Source organism: Tupaia chinensis, unplaced genomic scaffold, assembly GCF_000334495.1.
Source record: "Tupaia chinensis unplaced genomic scaffold, TupChi_1.0 Scaffold147218_1, whole genome shotgun sequence".
NCBI classification, from domain to species: Eukaryota; Metazoa; Chordata; class Mammalia; order Scandentia; family Tupaiidae; genus Tupaia; species Tupaia belangeri.
The window spans coordinates 137,861-150,878 of record NW_006207069.1 but is presented as its reverse complement, the minus strand read 5'-3'; positions in this window follow the sequence as shown (position 1 = coordinate 150,878).

Below are 13,018 nucleotides of genomic sequence, written 5' to 3'. Positions count from 1 at the left end.
TCCCTATACCTTTTGGGTTTTGAGTCCTTCCAGGATTCTAGAAGGTTTAACTTTCTTGGTGTATAATATCTGTCTACACATGTTTTACATTGTGATTTCCTTCATCCTTCTGATTCATTCTTTCATTACTTGTACAGCTTGATATTTGTATAACTATATCAAATCTTCCCATCTGCTGTAAAGTCTCATTTTTGTTTTGCCTTTGTACATGATTATTTTTGTTGATTATTATTTTTGTTGTTGCTCTGAAACTCAGAATATATAGTACTAGCATTCATTTTTTAAACACAATAACCAAAATAATATTATATAAATATGTCAATTTCAAGTTAAATGAAATTTTATTCCAATCAGTGAAAGGCATACCAATGATAATTTATTATTTACTACTGAAAAAAAGTTTATTTTCAATTTTCTCCAAGATTTGAACCTGAGTATATGTATATTTATTGAACTACATAATAATATATTCATATAATTAATCTTTCCCAATTTTTACAACTGGCTTCTTCAGAAAGTTAGGACACTGGTCAAGAGGAAGATCCTAAATTAAAATTATTTATCTTCTTTTTGAATGACAACACATAGTTCACTTAACATATGTCACCCAGCAAAAGGCAACATTGTGATATTCAGCAGTTTACCATCCTAGTAGCTCTAGAATTAACATATATTGCAGATATATTGATATTTCATCATGTAGAAAATTGTATAGATTTTTCTCCTTAAATTAAACTATCATTTACACAAACTTTTCAAAAAGTTTATTAGAATGGGTCCTGAGGTTGACACAGCAATAACACAACTGAACTCTATGTGAAGGTACCAGGTTCACATCTTTAGGCCTATGATACAATCCAGGTCTGTATCTGCATGCCTGTCATCCAGGTTGGCTGTAGCTAGAGTAGATTATGAAGTAATGACCCCATTGGGGTTGCCTGTGTCTCTTTCTCTACCTCTTTTTCATGGCAAAAAGACCTAAAAAACTAAAAACATGAAATAAGATGATTAGAAATACAAAATAAAACACAATTAAATAAAAACAGCTTTTCTAGCATTTCTTCTCTAAAAATCAGTTTCTACTATCTAATAAAAAAGGCAAAGTGAATTTTTCTTCTATGTTAGATATTGCTGTGAAAGTACAATACTAATTTAAAAGCATATATAATCTAAAATGTTAGACATTTGTTAGGTAAGGATAAATATGAAAAATAAAATCTATTATTAGATCACACATTTACATAAAACCTAGAGGTTGACTTTGTATATCTCTCAAGAGTCCAGAACTGTGGAACTTTCCATGTTGAAATTAAAAATATAGACAGAAGAAATCTCCATTAATTTGTAGTAGACCAAAAGTAAACTGGTTAAAGCATATGAACTTTGAAAACACCCACTGCCCTAAAAAATGTTATCCTTTTAGTGAGAACTTTGCCCTGATCTGATTTAGGTGGTTCATTTTCTCTGCTTTTCTAATCAAGACATCCTGCTATAAAACTCAGATGTGCTTTTATGTCCCTATTTGTCTTAATTGTGTTAACAAGAGTCTTCTCCTGTCTCTGTGAGATACGTTGAGTCCCCCCTTCTCTCCGTGGGATCCACTGGAAAATATATGATGCTACTTTTGTAAAAACACTAATCTGTTAAGAAAATTTTCCAATTATTTAAGATTTCAATCTCCAGAGCACTTTGGATAAGACCGTATTCTTATAATAGTAAACTTATTTCTGATAATAATCTGTTGACTAGTTGAGAAACTAGTGAAGTGAGGTTAAACACCTTATGAAAGGACATTGACATGTGGAAATAACATGCAGTTTAGTCTTTCTAATTGTTCTAATCTCCCCATAACCATGATAGCAAGAGGGAAAAAGCACTAAGTTTAGTAAAAATCACACTGGTAACCTTAAAAGTTATTTCCTCAGTTAATCCATTTTCTCTTCATGCTCATTTCCATATATAAAGTGGTGTGTGCATATATGAGAGATAAATATAGTTTATAATATTTTTGTGATGAGACAGAAAACACAGCATGAGTAATTATTGTATTAATATAGATAGAGCTGGCCTTACAGAATACTTTAAAACACAACCCTCAGAATGGGATAATATATTTCCAAACTATGTCTCAGATAAATGACTGATAACCATATTATACAGGGTACTCAAGCAATTTACTCCCCCCCCCCGAGAAAAAAAATCCCCTTGAAGATGAGAAAATGAGCTGAATAGTTAACTCTCCAAGGAAGACAGAAAAAGTCAAAATTTATAGGAAAAAATAGTCAAAATCACTTATAAGAAGGGAGGTGCAAACCAAAACCAAAATGAAATACCACCTAATCCCTGTCAGAATGGCTAATATTAGAAAAATAAAAAATGAAAAGTGTTATAAGACTGTGATGAAACAGAAACTCTCTCCTACATTGTTGGTGAGAATGTAAATTAGTATAGCCACTACGGGAGAAGAATATGGAGATTTCTCAAAGACCTACAAATAGATCTATCGTATGATCCAGTAACTCCACTCTAGGTATATACTCAAAGGATAGAAATACAGTCAGTCAGAAAAGTACCTGCACATCCATGTTCATTGCAGCACTATTCATGATTGCTAAGACATGGAATCAAATCAAATGTCCCAGAACCGATGAATGGATTCAAAAAGTGTGGCACATATACACTTTGGAATGCTTCTCAGCTGTAAAAATTAAATAAATAAGTGTCTGACATTTGATAGAAAATGAGTAAATATGGAAGGCTTAAGGCTGATTGAAGTAAGTCAGAATATGAAAGAGAAGCGTTGTAGGTCCCATGTAATATATACTGAATGTCTAAACTCTATGACAAAATCTGAAAGATTGGAAGGTATAAAGGCATGGAAAGCAACTGTGGATATTAGTGACAGTGTGGGAGGAGAGTGCATAGTGTAGGGGTAAGAGAGAAAATCAGGGAGAAAAAAGAAAATAACATTTAACAGATACAAAAATATAAGATTATGTGTTAAAGAAGATGTGTATAGTAATACCTTTGACTGGACTAATATGCAGTGTATCCACACTGTGAAAGGTTTTTTTTCTTTTTTTTTTTTTTTTTTTTTTTTTTTTTTGGTATGCTGCACACATGTACAGGGTTGAAAGGCTGATAAAGAGTATGTTTGCTAACATCTTCCTCTCTGGTGATGAACATAAAACTCAATATTCAGCTATGCGTCAAGTAATTATGATTTTCCCTTCATAGTTCTCTAGAATGATTGAAATTTTGCTCTGGGACCAGAGTCCATCACCTCAGATCTTAGAATTCTTACCATAGAGTCCACTTCCTTAGAACCAGAATTATTTCACTAAACTAAGGGACTCGGCATTTGCCTCTCCGTGCTGACTTCAAGATAAGAGAAGCACTGAACTCACTCCTTTGTCACATGCCAATCATGCTGCCTATGCTCTCACTCAAGATTGATGGCTTTTATTTTTTTAATTTTTTAAAAAATATTTTTGAGAGGTCTTTGCTATAGGGCATGTGCGCTTGCCAGAAAAACAGAGAGAGACAGAGAGAGAGAAAGGGAGAAATCACCCCTCCAGGGGAATGGCCATGCCGCAATCCCTTCTCCTCCATTCTCCTCTTGGGATCTTGAGTATGCACTCATATGCACCCGGCGTGAGTTTAATCCACTGGGTCTAGGACTAGAACCATGGTCGACTACATGGGAGTCCAGTGACATAGACATTATGCCAACTGCTGGTCCTGATGGCTTTTAGATATAGATATTAAGCTAGAAAAATAATTTGTTATTGGTCACATGGGCATTTTTGCAGTCGTTTTTCTTTTTTTTTCTTTTTTTTTTTGAGACTGAGAGATTTTTTGCTAGCTGAAGAGAAAGAGAGAGACACAGAGAAACAGAGAAAGAAAGTGAGAATTCAACCCCTGGGGTGATGGCCACGCCACAGTCACTTCTCATCTATTCTCTCCATGGGATTTTGGGCATGCACGCACAAGTGCCCAGCATGAGTTTTAAGACACCCTGCCCAGGTCTTAAACCTCAGTCACTACATGATAGTTCAGCGATGTAACCATCCTGCCATCTGCTGGTCCCAAGTTTCACAGCTTTTTACTGGAGACTCCATAAAACTATATCCATAAATGTGATTTCCTTCTTCTCTTTCACATCAAACAGCTCCAAAAACTCTCCTGACCCTGTACCATCTTTCAATTGTATAGAAGCAATGAAAATCTTGGCCTTCGGCATATTTTTTTTTTCCTTTTTCTGATTCAATTGTATAGAAGCAATGAAAATCTTGGCATACGGCATATTTTTCTTTTCCTTTTTCTGAAAAAAAAAAAATCCACCAGGACTAAAGAGAGTAACTCATTTCCTTTTCCTTTATTTTTAAAAGAATTATTTATTTATTTAATTCCATTTGTCATTATTATTTTTAAATTTCACCAGAGAGAGAGAAAGGAAAAGGTAGAAAGCAAGCCGCCAGGTCCAGGACATGAACCGTGGTCAACCATGTGAAAATTCAGTGTCTTTAACCACCACACCATCTGCCAGCACTTCCCTTTTTCTTCATGCCTAGTAGGGAGCTATGATACTTTAAGAATTCACAAATACTAAATCTTTAGGCTTTCTTATTCTAAGAAGGATGACAAATATAGCATTTAGAAAGAAGAGAGGTATATGTTCTAATTTTTTACACTTGCATATAATATCAATTTTATCATTAAAGAGGTCAAGAATATAAATATTCCTTAAATTAATTCTGTTTGTGTATCAGTGTGTGTGTGTGTGTGTGTGTGTGTGTAGGATTTTGCCATAGGGTGCATGTACTAACCAGAGAGAGAGAGAAAAACAGTGAGCAGAAAAGTGAGAAATATCCCCCAGGGGGCCTGACCTCACCACAGTCCCTTCTCCATTCTTCTCATGATTTGGTGCATGTATGCACACACGCCTGGCATGATTTTTAAGCCGCTGGGTCTAGAACTCAAATATGTATGAGTCCAACATCTTAACTACCATGCCACCTGGTGGCTCCTTAAATTAGTTCTTTACAATAAACATACTTTTTATTTTTTTCTTGGAAAATGGAGAGGGAAGACAGGGCAAGATAGAAAAACTATGAGAAAACATAATTTAAGCAGGAATTCAGATCTAAATGTTTAATACTTGCAAAATCTTAGTCTCGTCGCTTTCTCTACCTTAGTATAGTTAGCTCCTTTGCACACTCAGTAGTGATTTTGTCAGGTGTCCACTAGTTTCAAAACATTCTGCTAGGCCTTGGGAAGGACGCACTAATGAATAAATTCCAGTTCATCTTCTCAATGGTCTTGTCATTTTAGAATAAATATGCGGTCTAGAAAAGGCATATATTTTCTCTCAAAAGGAAAATAAAATACAGACGATTATTTTCATAATGATGTGTCTTGATCAATAAGAGTAAGAGTAAAATATGACATTCTGCAAGACAGCTTCATAGGGGTGGTTCCTGGTTCAGGCTTGGAGATCTCCCTGAGCACAGCAGGCACTCAGTTGCCAGTGATCCATGGCTTTCTGGAGGCTGGGGTAGTTTCCATAACAGGATGTTTGGGGTGGGGGTACTCTGTCTCTCTCTCATTCTCACTTGCTCATGGAAAAAATAAACTTTAAGAAAAAACACATATGTCCCAAAATTTCATAACTTCTCAATAATACAAATAACATGCTAATAAACTTCATTTTGCACATGGTCTTCTAATTTGAGAGAAGTTAATTATTAGGTTGTCGGGAATGTCATATTTTTCTGTTTTTCTATGCAAAAATGTGTCTTGACTTTCCCAACAACCCATAATTAGAACAGCGATTTGCTTTACATAAAATTCAGTGTGTATATATAAATATATATATATATATATCACAGTGATTGTGTGTGTGTATACATATATGACATCTTTCTTTCCTCGAACCTCTTTTGAATAAAGCAAATCTTTCTAATATGGCAGTGAACTTCAAACACCACTTCAGTAGTTAATTTGCACTTAGCAATATTTATCTACATATTTTTCTAATGCTGCTTGACTTTTACTTAGTTTTACATTCATATGAAGGCCTATAAAGAGCCCCAAGGGCATGAATTCTTTGAAGTATTTGAAGAGACATTTTTTCTTTACACACCACAGTGAGGGATTGGATGAATGAGTGTCGGAAATTGTAAATGATCTAAACTTGGTTGTGTTTTTGTCTGAAAATCAATCAACATCGCATTTTTTTCAAATACCCAGAGCAATACTATAGTAAGACACTCTAAATATTATAGTATGCTAATTAAAAAGAATTAACTGAATATATTTTAATATACACATGTGTTTAATTACTTTTTTTTGGGGGGGGAGATATTTTCGCTCTAGGGCGTGTGTGCTTGCCAGACAGACAGAGAGAGACATAGAGACAGAAGTGAGAAATCACCTCCCAGGGGGGATGGTCACGCCGCAATCCCTTCTCCTCTCGGGATCTTGGGCACGCATGCACACGCACCCAGCGTGAGTTTTAAGCCACCAGGTCTGGGACGTGAACTGTGGTCGCCTACATGGGAGTCCAGCAACATAGCCATTATGCTAACTGTTGGTTCCCTGTTTAATTACTTTTAAGAGATGATATGGATTAACTGCCCACTTGACAATTCTTTCAGAATGGTTTAGAACCTTCAAGAGATTACCTATTTTGACTGTGAATTATCATATTCAATACACATATTATTTCTAAGAAAGCTATCTTAATGAAATAAGTTCAGACATAGAGTTTGATTAGAAATAAGTTTGTGTACATATGTCTTCATCAATAAATCTGGCATGAGCTATGAAGTCATAAATTACAGTAAGAATGTTGATTTGAATATGCACAAAGATACACTGTGACTATTTTGAACATAATTACATATTACATAAGGCCTAAAAAAAAATTCTAAATATGAAGATAAAACTTTTTATGATTAATTTTTTTGAAACTGAAATATAAAATTAATGGTTAAAATTTATACAACTGCCATTAAAAAAAACAAATTTATAATGAATTCAATCCATACCTTTATTCTGTTTCAAATATAGTATATATTATATAAAATATTTTAAGAGAAGTTTTATTATTTCATATAATGAATACCTTTACTTACAAAAACTATATTTAATTCCTCTGTAAATTGTTTTACCTGACATTCATATTATAACATGCATATAATATTACTCTTTACCAATTGTCTTTCCTTGATTTATCATCTCAAATGTTAACATTAGTCTATATTCTGTTACATTCTTTGGCTTATTATCATTGATTATCTTTTGCTTCTTTCTTATTAAACACATTTCTTACCTTGAACAATGATATATATAGAAGACAATGCAACTTGGAAAATGGAATTGATTTAAGCTAATAATCTATTACAGTTACACATGCTCAAGGATATGCTAGGTTGATTTTCAGCTAAATATGTTGATAATAAAGTAAAGACTTTAGACTTGAAGAGAGGTATTTAAGCTAAGAGCCTTAACACTTATTCATACTCTGGGTATGAATAATGGGATTCTGAATTTTTCCTATATTTAAAAAATAATTATCTTCTTATAAATTCACGATAGCCTCTTATACATGTGTGAGTTGGCATGTAAGATTTTTACAGAAGACAACCTTCTTAGTACTGTATTCAACTACATGGGTTCCAGAAAAATGGGGAGAAAAACTTGATAAGCTATAGTCAAGTGGAAATGAAAAAAATCCTTGAAAGTAAATTTAAATATAGATCATCTATGTATATAATCACTTAAGATCTATTTTCTTTTTCTTTTCTTTCTTTCTTTTTTTTTTTAATTTTTGAGAGGTTTTTGCTATAGGGTGCGTGTGCTTGCCAGAAAGACAGAGAGAGACAGAGAGACAGAAAGTGAGAAATCATTCCCTGGGGGGATGGTGATGCCACAATCTCTTCTCCTACATTCTCCTCTTGGGATCTTGGGCAAGTACGCACATGTGCCTGGAGTGAGTTTAAGCCACCGGGTCTGGGACTCAAATAATAGACTATGTGGGAGTTCAGCAACATGACCATTACAGCTGCTGGTCCCAGGATCTTCTATTTTCAAAAGTAACATATATCTGTACAAATAATGCTAAATGGTCCCAGCAATGTTGGAACCAGCAGTTGGGTATCACTTTGCAAGCCTAGAACCACATGGGAGGCCAGAATTTAGTTCCCAAATCAACCTCAACAAACTAGGAGTAATCCTGGCTATGTAGGAGTGTCTGACTGGAGGATCACAACACTGCGAGACTCTGTTAAAAATATGTATCTCAGGGGAACCAGCAGTTAGCGTAATGGCTATGTCGCTGGACTCCCACATAGTCGACCATGGTTCGCGTCCCAGACCCGGTGGCTTAAAACTCACGCCAGGTGTGTGTGCGTGCGTGCCCAAGATCCCGAGAGGAGAATGGAGGAGAAGGGATTGCGGCGTGACCATCCCCCTGGGTGATGACTTTTTGCTTTCTCTCTCTCTCTCTCTCTCTCTGTCTTTCTGGTGAGCATATGTGCCTTATAGCAAAAATCTCTTCCTAAAAAAGAATACTTATCTCTTTGCCTCTGTTTCTCTCCTTATCTTCTCCTTCTCTCTCTCATTAATAAAATACTATGCTAATTGTGGAAAGGGGAAAATGTAAATTTGAGAAATAGTAATAACAGCTTCCATTTGAGTTCTTATAATACCACACATATTAAATTCAACAAATATCAATTGAATTATACATGAACACACATATATAAATGTGATGCACATGTGTCAAAGTTAAGATATTTAAGGGTTCTAATTTAGTTAAGCTATGCAAGATCAAAAATAAACAATTTATGACAAAATAATCATGTATGTCAATCTAATTTGTGCTTGAGGAGGACTTTTTCTGTGATTGAAATGGCCTGAAACACAATTTTCCCTTTCTCCTCCAGAATATTATGCAAAGGCAGCAAAGATCATAAAATAAAAAATAAAATAATATCATAATTTTGAGAATACCTAGATTCAAAATAAATATTATAACTTGTAAAATAACTATTTGCCAAAAACCTTGAAGCCATGAATACTCTTTGGAAAAAAAATTACTATGTTGAAACCAGCAGATGGCATAAGGGTTATGTCTCTGGACTCCCATATAGTCAACCATGGTTCAAGTCCCAGACCTGGTGGCTTAAAACTCAGGTCAGGTGCATATGCGTGTGTGCCCAAAATATCAAGAGGAGAATGGAGGAGAAGGGACTGTGGCATGGCCATCTCCCCTTTGGGTGATTTCTCACTTTCTGTCTCTGTCTGTCTCTCTGGCATGCCTTATAGCAAAAATCTCTCTTAAAAAATATTCATGCTTTACCTGGAGATTAAATTATACAGATTAACAGATACCAGCAGATGTATACAGTTGCCTGACCTTGATCTATATGCTTTATATATAATTGCATACCAGCCCTGATACCTTGTCGGTGAAAAGGATGGTATATGATATCCTGCAACTAGAGAAACTGAGCCATAGAGATATTAAAGAATTGTATAAACTATACAGTTCAAGGGTAAGTGGAGCAAGTATTATTCAAACGATGACAGGTTTAGTTCCAGAGTCAACAAACATAACCACTGAATATACTGTCTTTTTCAAGGCTGATGTTTAACATAGCCTATTATATTTTCAGTAGCAAAATCATGAATATCTCTCCTAGGCAAGTGATTAAATAAATTAAAACATACCTTCTCAGTGAATAACTATACAGGTGTTAAATAGAATGAGGTATCTTTACAGACACTTAGGAAGACTATGTTCCAAGATGTATAATTACATATAAAAACAACTTTCACAACATTGCAGATAGCGTTTGTGAGGAAAATATGCACATGTAGTTTTTTTATTTTGCAAAATGTCCATAGTAAATTAGGAGTTGTACTAGTGTGTGATGTCAACGAGATTAGGAATACACTTTTCATTGCAAACTTTTTGTGTATAATTTTTGAAATTTGTACATGGTCATATATTATTATTTTATAATTTGAAAACTTTATTTTAATAGCAGTTTCAGATGCACAAAAATGAGACTCCACACTAAAGAAAAAAATAGATTTAATTTTTGAAAAGAAATACCCAAAGACCTAGGGTTCACTGGAGAGTTCCATCAGTTATTTTATATATCTGTCTATTTACTTTTATTTTTTAATTTTTTTGCATTCAATCACTCTGTATCATTACAGCATACCAAATTAATTTTTCCATCATGAATACATTGTGTATTGGTAGAGTCAAAGGTATTACCGTATACATTATCATCAACAGATTAACAGATAATTTTCCTTTTTTGTGTCCTTTAAAAGTTTTGCTTCTGTTTCTTCTTGATTCCCAGCCTCTCACCCTCTCCCATTCCCCACTTGCCTCCTGCACTGTCTATAGTATCACCATTACTCTCGATGCTTTTATATCTTCCAATCTTTCAGTTTCTACCATAGAGTGCTAATATTTGGTATACATTTAGTAAGGACATACAATGCCTCTCATAGACTGGCTTGCATTGGTTAGCAGTAAATCCTCCATCTTTGTCTAATTTCTATCAAATGCCAGGGTATCATAGTTTGTTTGTTTGTTTGTTTTAGTGAGTAGTATTCTACAGTGTATATGTGCCACACTTTTTCAATCCATTCATCTGTTTGTGGGCATTATTTTAATTGTCAACAGGTGTGTGCAGTTGCCAAAGATAGGCAAGAGTGGGGAGAAAGAATCCCCTGTGGGGATCAGACATGTCATAATTATTTTTTTTTATATTTTTCTATCCTGTTAAGAGTTTGGGCACACACGCACATACCTAGTTTCATTTTTCAAGGCACTGGACTGAGATTTGAACCATGGTCGGTCATGTGGGATCTGGTTCATTTAATAACCAGGTTATGGGGCCTTCTCTCTACCAAACATTTTAAAAGAGTTAGTAACAATTCTTCACATGTTTTAAAATATATACACAAGGAAGGAATACTCTGCAACTCTTTCTATGAGGCCAGTACTACTGTGATACCAAAATAAGACACATAATATCACAAGAAAAGAAAACTTCAGGTCAAAATTTCCTATGACAATAAATGCAAAAATTCCCAACAAATGAGCAAACTGAATTAAGTAACATTTGAAAAAGACTATAGATTATGACCAAGTGGCATTTATTCTTTCCATGCAAGGCTGGTTTAATATTTAATTATCAGTGTAATCTACTATATTAACAAGCTAAAGAAAAAATTCACTTATATATATATATATGGGCACAGAATCCTCGAGAAAATATAAGCAAACAAAGTCCAGTAACATGTGGCAACATTTACATGCTGTGAAGAAGTAGGATTGAAAACTCATGTGCTATAGAGCACATGAGGTCACCAGAGAGAGAGAGGGAGAGAGACAGAGAGAGAGAGAGAGAAAGAAAGTGAAAAAGCAAGCTACCAGATCTGGAACTTGAACTGTAGTCAGCCATGTGGAAGTCCAATGCCTTAACCACCAAGCCAACTTCTGGCCCTGAAAATGGTATTCTAAAATTGCAAATCTTCCCCAGTACCTATCTCCCTTTCCTGTACTTTATTCTCATGGGACCTATCACTGAATGAAACAAGACATAGTATTTAAATGAAAGCAACTGCACCCCTCTTCCATCCTAGAAATGAACATTGCAGTCAAGAAGATTTTTTTTTTCCTTTTCATTTTCATACATATCCCTAAAACCTAGAATAGCGTTTAGCTATTTATTTAATCATAAATATTCATTGCAGGAGTAAATTCATTGAATTGTATATTTACTTGAGAATTAACTGGAAGATGCTAGGAAAATAGTTCTACTTCATATATCATAAGAAAAAGCTTTATATTAAAGGTGTTTATAGAACACACAATAACCTTTACACTGAACAACCACATGAAAACAAAACACCTCTGCAATTCATAATTTGTTTTCATAACTTTTTTTTATTTTATTGTAGCTTGTTTATTATAGTGTGTCTAGTTTCATTGCACTTTAGTTACTATTATTAGTGTGATTACACGAAGTAGAAGCATACTTAGCATGAATCCAAAACAGATCAAACAAATAATATATGATATGATAAAGGAGACCAGCAAGGGAAATTTCATTCTGTATCATCATCTTCCAATCCTGTCCTAGAGAACAATTATAAGTTATATTTTAGTGCTAATTAAAAAAATATTTACTGTATTTTCCTAGGAATATATTAACATGTTTTTAAAATTTCAGAAATACATGTGTTTTATGTTTTGAGCTTTGATTTTTTATTTTTGTTTTGCTTTCTTTCATGTTGTCTGGATTTCATTAGACAGCTGTCTTGGGGAAAATCATTTGGGAGCTCTTATATGAAAGTACATGTATTGAGAACTCATTTCTTTGGATGAATACCTTTTTGAAATGATATGTTTATAAAAAAAAGACAACTCATGACATTAGCATTTTCATTGTTTTTTGTTGATGTTTGCTATAGAGTGCATGTGCTCACTGAAGAGAGAGAGTGAGAGAGAAAGAGTTGGAGAAAGTGAGAAAGTAATCCCCAAGGGAAACGACCACACCACAGTCCCTTCTCTTTCATTCTCCTCTCAGGTTTTTGGGCATGCAGACACAAGGGCCCAAAATGTTTTTTAAGGTGTCAGTTTTGCAGACTGAGCTGTACAGTAGATTGGCATTTGGGATCCAGCCACCTTAACCACCATGTCACCTTGCTGACCCAGAATTTTATTGTGAATTAAAAGCAGTTTATTAGCTAATAAGTGCTAGTAACCAGAACTACAGTGCCAAGGCCATGGTAAACTTGAAATAGATGTAAATGGATACTAGAAAAAGAATCTTAGGTGTCAAAGATGGTAGCTAGGAGGTAGGAAAAGGGTACTGATTGATCTAACAAAGATTTAATTGGTCTGTGCCAGGAGGAGTTGTGGAGGTTGGGGCACTGCATCCCACATGACTGGCTCTGTGGTTTGAGAGCCAGACCCAGCAGT